The sequence below is a fragment of the Rhinolophus hipposideros genome (genome assembly GCF_964194185.1).
Source record: "Rhinolophus hipposideros genome assembly, chromosome: 5".
NCBI classification, from domain to species: Eukaryota; Metazoa; Chordata; class Mammalia; order Chiroptera; family Rhinolophidae; genus Rhinolophus; species Rhinolophus hipposideros.
The window spans coordinates 10,912,893-10,919,473 of NC_138051.1; the positions used below are offsets into that span (position 1 = coordinate 10,912,893).

The following is a 6,581-nucleotide window of genomic DNA, read 5'->3' on the forward strand; positions in this document are numbered from 1 at the left end:
TTTGTACTGCTTAATCCCTTCACCTTTTTCACCCATGCCTCAAACCCCCTCCCATCTGGCAACCATCAAAATGTTCTCCATATCTAAGAGTTTGTTTCCATTTTGTTTATTTATTTTGTTTTTTAGATTCCACATATAAGTGAAATCATATGGTATTGCTCTTTCTCTGACTGACTTATTTTACTTAGCATACTCCCCCTCCAGTTCCATCCATGTTGTCACAAATGGCAAGATTTCATTTATTTTTTATTTTTATAGCTGGGTAACATTCCATTGTATGTATCTGTACCACCTCTTCTTTATCCATTCATCTATTGATGGACACTTAGGTTGCTTTTATATCTTGGCTATTGTAAATAGCGCTACAGTGAACATAAGAGTGCATATATCTTTTTGAATTAGTGCTTTGGATTTCTTTGGTTAAATACCCAGAAGTGGAATTACTGGGTTATATGGTAGTTCTATTTTTAATTTTTTTGAGGAACCTCCATACTGTTTTCCACAGTGGCTGCACCAATTTGCAGTCCCACCAACATTGCACAAGGGTTCCCTTTTCTTCAGATCCTCACCAACACTTGTTTGTTGATTTATTGATGATAGCCATTCTAACAGGTATGAGGTGATATCTCACTGTGGTTTTAATTTACATTTCTCTGATGATTAATGGCGTTGAGCATCTTTTCATATGTCTATTGGCCATGTGTATGTCTTCTTTGGAGAAATGCATATTCAGGTCCTCTGCCCACTTTTTTTTTTCCTTCCACTTTTTAATTGTTTTTTTTTTTTTTTTTATCTTCAGTTGTATGAGTTCCTTATATATTTTGGATATTAATCCTTTATTGGATAGAAATACTTTTTCCAAGACGTCCAAAGACATTCCACACATACTTGTACATAAATGAACGAATCCTTAGCATTGATGCTGGTAAATGCACTCGTCCATCAGTTGGTATATATGCTGTTCTGTTAACAATGTTTTGCTTTTCTCATTCTCCTCATTGCTCCAGCTTACCTTCCCTGTGCCTCTCTTTTTCAAATCCTATTCCTTTATTTTCAGTGACACCTCAAATCCCTCTCTCATTTTGAACCATTTGCTAATAACCTAGGTTTAGGAGTTTTTCCTCTAAACTCGTGTGGAGTTTCTTTCTACCCACTTGGCTTATTTAAGTATTGTTTACAAATTGGTCGTCTTAGACATGCTTCCATGGATATACACTTACATTGCCTACCATTGGGTAATCTCGGCTACCTCTCATCTAGTAGTGCCTCACTTTATGCACAATTACATCCCTGTAGAATAACAGATTCACAGTGTGTAGACCTAATTCACTTGAAGAAAATATAGCACTAAGAACTTAGGTTAAAAAGCATAACATCATGGTTAGAAGTCCAGTGTCTGCAGCCTATGTTGCCGGAGTCTGAATACGAAACAACTAGTTACCAGTTGTGTGATGCTGAGCAAGTTAATTAGCTCCATGTTGCTTAGTTTCCTTGTCTGTAAGATGACAATGACATTTACTTCCTAGGGTTCGTTGGAGGATCAATTGAAATAATAATTTTACAGTATTTGGAACAGTATCTGCAGTTACAAGTACTATACAGGAGTATGTTATGATTAGTTTTTAAGAGACAGATCTATGAAAGAGACAATCGTCATGTATTTATTTAGAATTCTGTGACTTGTGGACCTGTAGATTAAATTGAATGGTTTTAATACTAATGAAATTTCTAAAATCTAATTGGAAGTGTTAATGTGAATATTGAGGACAAGATTAGTCAAAGGAACACAAAAATGTTTTGAAATAAGCATGAACATGCTAAAATCTATCCTTTTCTAGAGTGGTGAATTCACAACTGCTAGAGCTTCCTGAAGGAGATGGCCGGATGCCTGCTCCTCCTTAGCTGTGAAGAGGTGATGAAGGCACCTCAGACCACATTCAAACTCCTGTTCTAGGTAGAAGAGCTCCTCACAGATCCTGCTTAGATATCAGCTTTTCTGAAGGTAGCTAAATTCTCCAGCTTGGTAGTTTGAATGCAGTCAAATTCTCTGTGGGAGAATAAGAGAATAAATGACTTGCCCAAAGCACATAGGCAGTCGAGATACATTCATTTTAGCGCAACAAGTTTAAAATTTTAATGCAGCAGATTTTAGTATTCTTATATATGCATTTAGCGGGGCAATTGGAATGACATAAAGTCTACCAAAATAAAATTTCCATTTTGACACACACTACAAACCTCAGTCTATTCTTTCTGACCCCCGAGAAGATAAACCTTTTAAGGGATACTCTTGAAGACATACTCTTAAATTGAGACAGGCGCTTAATTTACTTCGCACAATTTTCTTTCAGAAAATTACTTGTATTATAGGATAAAAATCTTCTAAAGGTTGAAACTAGTACTTAATACGTGCAGCATTTTTTTTTTTGAAAACCTGAAATTTAAAAAGTGAAAGAAATATTTGAGTGCCATCACTTTTGAAAAATTGGTAGCAATATGAAAATATAGTTCCTTATGACCAGTTATTTAAAAGCACATTCTCTTGTGATCTGTCAAGAATTCTATTATTGACTGGGCTGCGCTCAGGCGCCCCTCCGCAGCGGTTGTCACTCCCTGTGGCCGCAGGGCCCGTAGGCCTTCCGGGCCGACTTCCCCTCGGCGCTCCCCGTGGAGGAGACGGCGCATGCGGGTGCAGCCCAGATGCTCACTTCCTACTGGACGGCGATGACGAAGGCGCTGGCCGCGCAAGCGCAGGAGGGAGCGGCCCTGCGGCCTGTGTGAGTGTGTGAGGGCGTGAGCGGAAGTGACCGGAGCAGGACCGCCAGCGGAGCCTCAGCTGCTCTGCCAGGATTTAAAAGTTTTGAGGGTAAGGGGAATCACATATATGGTGATGGAAGGAGAACTGACTCTGGGTGGTGAACACACAATGGGATTTATAGATGATGTAATACAGAATTATACACCTGAAATCTATGTAATTTCATTAACAATGAAATTACACCAATAAATTTAAAAAGAAATTTAAATGACATTAAAGGGTATTATTTACGAGGAAATGAGAGTGAATAAGTCATCTCTACCTCTTCCAGCCTTTTTTTTTTCATAAGAGACAACATATTATTAAACTGACATGTTTGAAGACTGCATCATCCTGCCTCCAAGCACCGGCAGTTTCTCTGTGGTGCGGTCAGTGTGATTCACGGGGACTTCTTAAGTCACAAACGACATGAGCCAAGGACGTGGGAAATATGACTTTTATATTGGTCTGGGATTGGCTGTGAGCTCCAGCATTTTCACTGGAGGCAGTTCCATTTTGAAAAAAAAAAGAAAAGGCCTTCTGCGACTTGCCAGGAAAGGCTGCATGAGAGCAGGTCCAGGGGGCCGAGCGTACCTTACAGAACGGGTGTGGTGGGCGGGACCCCTCTCGATGGGAGCAGGTGCGGTGGCCCGCTTCGCTGCATATGCCTTTGCACCGGCCACGCTAGTGACGCCGCTGGGGGCTCTCAGCGTCCTGGGGAGTGCCATTCTTTCTTCATGCTTTCTGAGTGAAAGACTTAACCTTCCCGGGAAGACTGGATATTTGCTGAGTGTTCTAGGATCTACCCTTATGCTCATCCATGCGCCAAAGGAGGAGGAGATCGAGACCTTCAATGAAATGTCGCCCAAGCGTGGGGATCCAGCTTTTGTGGTCTTTGCGACCCTCGTCGTCATTGTGTCCTTGAAACTAATCTTCGTGGTGGGACCTCGCCACGGACAGACAAACATCCTCGTGTATATAACAGTCTGCTCTGTGATTGGGGCGTTGTCGGTCTCCTGCGTGAAGGGCCTGGGCATTGCTCTAACGGAGCTGTTTGCCGCAAGCCTGTGCTGCGCCAGTCCCCGGCTTGGGGCCTGCTGCTGGGCCTCGTCCACGCAGATTAAGTGCCTGAACAGCACGCTGGACATACTCAACCCTTCCATCGTGAATTACGTCTCCTTTACAACATCCGTTTTCATGTGCTCAGCCATTCTCTTTAAGGAGTGGCAAGACATGCCTGTTGACATCATCGATACTCTGTGTGGCTTCTTTACAATCATTGTGGGGATATTCTTGTTGCATGCCTTCAAAGACGTCAGCTTTAGTCTGGCAGGCCTGCCTCTGTTGTTTCAAAAAGATGAAAAAGCAATGAATGGCAATCTCACCAATATGTATGATTCTTAGTAATGAAGAAAGTGTAAGCTGTGGCGAAAATATCTCCCGAAGAAATGGAAGTCTGACAGCTTTTTAAGAAAAGTAATTAAAAGGTAAATCTATAATTGTTGTAAGTGAATTTGAGTATCACAATGTGTCTGAAAAAGCACTCTTTTCAAATAATGTCCTCTAGAGACAATCTTTTGTAACGTTGGATCAAGAAGTTATTTTTCTTACATTTAATGATGGTAGCTTACTAAAATGACCTCAGTACCTGGCCAATTTTTGTTAACATTTATTGTAGCAGTGTTTCAAGTTTTCCTTCACAAAAATCTGCACTAATGACATGCACTAATGACAGTTTTAGGTCTATGAAAATGCTTTATTTTTTCATTGATGATGAAAGTCTAAATGTACATTTGTCATCCCGACTCCATCAGTCCTGACCATTTTAAGGCTTTTTGATTTGGAAAAGAACAGTCATCCCAATACATAATCCTGTGATTTACCTTACATACAAAACTGACTCCTGTTTGATGAATTATTTTAATTTTGAAATGTTGAAGACAATCCTAAATTATTACACGAAGGAAGCTAATTTACAAAACAAACGGTATGAAATACCCGCTCAGAAATGGTTCTCAGGCTGTGACTTGTGCCTGCCCACATTTGATGGCCTTTCTACGCGGCCCTCTGTGAAACCAGCACATCCTGTGCCTGTCAGGCTGCCAGGCTGATTTTATGTTTCAGTTTAATCCCTTGATACCTGGAAGATTATCATATTACATCAGCTTTTGTACTTTTCAGTGTATTTTCATAATAAGTTTTATTGTCATTTGGATCTTCTAACAACTCTGGGAAATAAAGTCAGTTAAAAAAAAGAATTATGGTTATTATTTCATTAAATATAGGACTATTTGCCAGTGTTGGCTTGATGACTCCAGGTGTCAGGGCTGAGATGTCTGCAATTCTTTTGGCCCCTTTCTTGAAGTCTAAGGACAGAAAACGGAGGAAAAGTAAAATACAAAAATGACTGTGTTAGCTGAGTTAGATTCCCTTTTTTCTGGAGCTTCTCTAGAAGCCACAACAACAATTTCCACTTCCATGCTATTGGCCTGTTCTATGTCCTGTGGCCATCCCTATCTGCAAGGGAGGTTTGGAATCATAGATGCCATTTTTTTTTTAAGCATATGGATATTACCAACAAAATTGGAATCCCATTAAGGGGAAAGAAGGGAAGAATGGATATTGAGAAGGCAACCAGCAGTTGTAAAATACACCTGAAAGGTAGATAAAATTTCTATTTGTCTTTTGCACAGAAGTGAAACCATCCATAGGAACAGTGTTGGGAAACTTACCTGAAGAAAAGTGCATTTCAATTTTTTAGAGTATGTAAATAAAACCCTTTATAATGTAGTGTAGTTGATAAATGTAGATTAGAGCCAAGAGGATATGTTAAGTTCTACAGCAAAGAACAGTGAGTGTAATATCCACGTGGTTCTATGTGTTGAAACGCATTGCTTAGAAAAAGTTCTACATGTGAGCACAGATTTCAATTGTAGTACAGAATAATTCTGGGTCAGTGTGGATAAAAAAGATAATAGAATTTAGTTGCATATTGTATAGTAATTATTCAGATTATGTAATAATTTAAGGCACATTACTTATTAAATAAAATTTAACACTATACAAGGCAGATTATGTAATAATTAAAACAACTATATTTAGCAAATATAAAGTTTGTAATATTTGTAGCTCATCTGGTTGGTAACTAAACCAGGAAAGAATATTGCAAGTAATGAGCTTATATGTATATTATATATAAGTTGTTATTAATTTATTTATAAGTATTTTAATGCAGAGTAATTTTTAATATTTTCTATCATGGAATTTAGTTTTTAAACTAAAAATCATAGCAACCCAGAAAATACATTAGAAAGTCATGGGCAGTGATGATTTAATATTCCTAAGGAAAAACTTTAAGGTATTTAATTTAAATTTCTTTTATTCTAGTAACTACTTTGGAAATGACTTTAGGAGGCTTATCATACATGCTATAAAAATAGTAAATGAAATGAAAGCAGTTGAATCCCCAAAGAAGCAAAACACTTTAATTTTCTAAATGTGTCTATAATTATATAATAATGTGTTTTAATCCTAGGGGAAAAGTGTTTTTGGACTCTGTTTTTCTTAATTTTAAATAAATGGGAACCTTACTGAATTTGAATTAACATGGCACATTGAATTGTAGTTGTCTTTGGTATTCTTGATTTTAAATAAATGATGGACAAAGAAAGCTCTTATTTTCCATAATTTTGTGATTTAAAAAATGTATTATAGATGTAATGATATTTTAGATTAAGTAAGGCTCAGGGGACATAAGTATGGCTCAGATATGGTCTTTGCCATC

At 38.1% G+C, this 6,581-nt stretch overlaps 1 pseudogene across 1 annotated transcript; it reads left to right on the top strand.

Annotated features, from left to right (window-relative positions):
• The first annotated feature begins 3,226 nt into the window (after positions 1 to 3,226).
• On the top strand, positions 3,227 to 4,268 carry LOC308497818 (magnesium transporter NIPA2-like; annotated as a pseudogene). The gene has a single exon. The product of its transcript is annotated as a magnesium transporter NIPA2-like (transcript).
• The last annotated feature ends 2,313 nt before the right edge of the window (positions 4,269 to 6,581 follow it).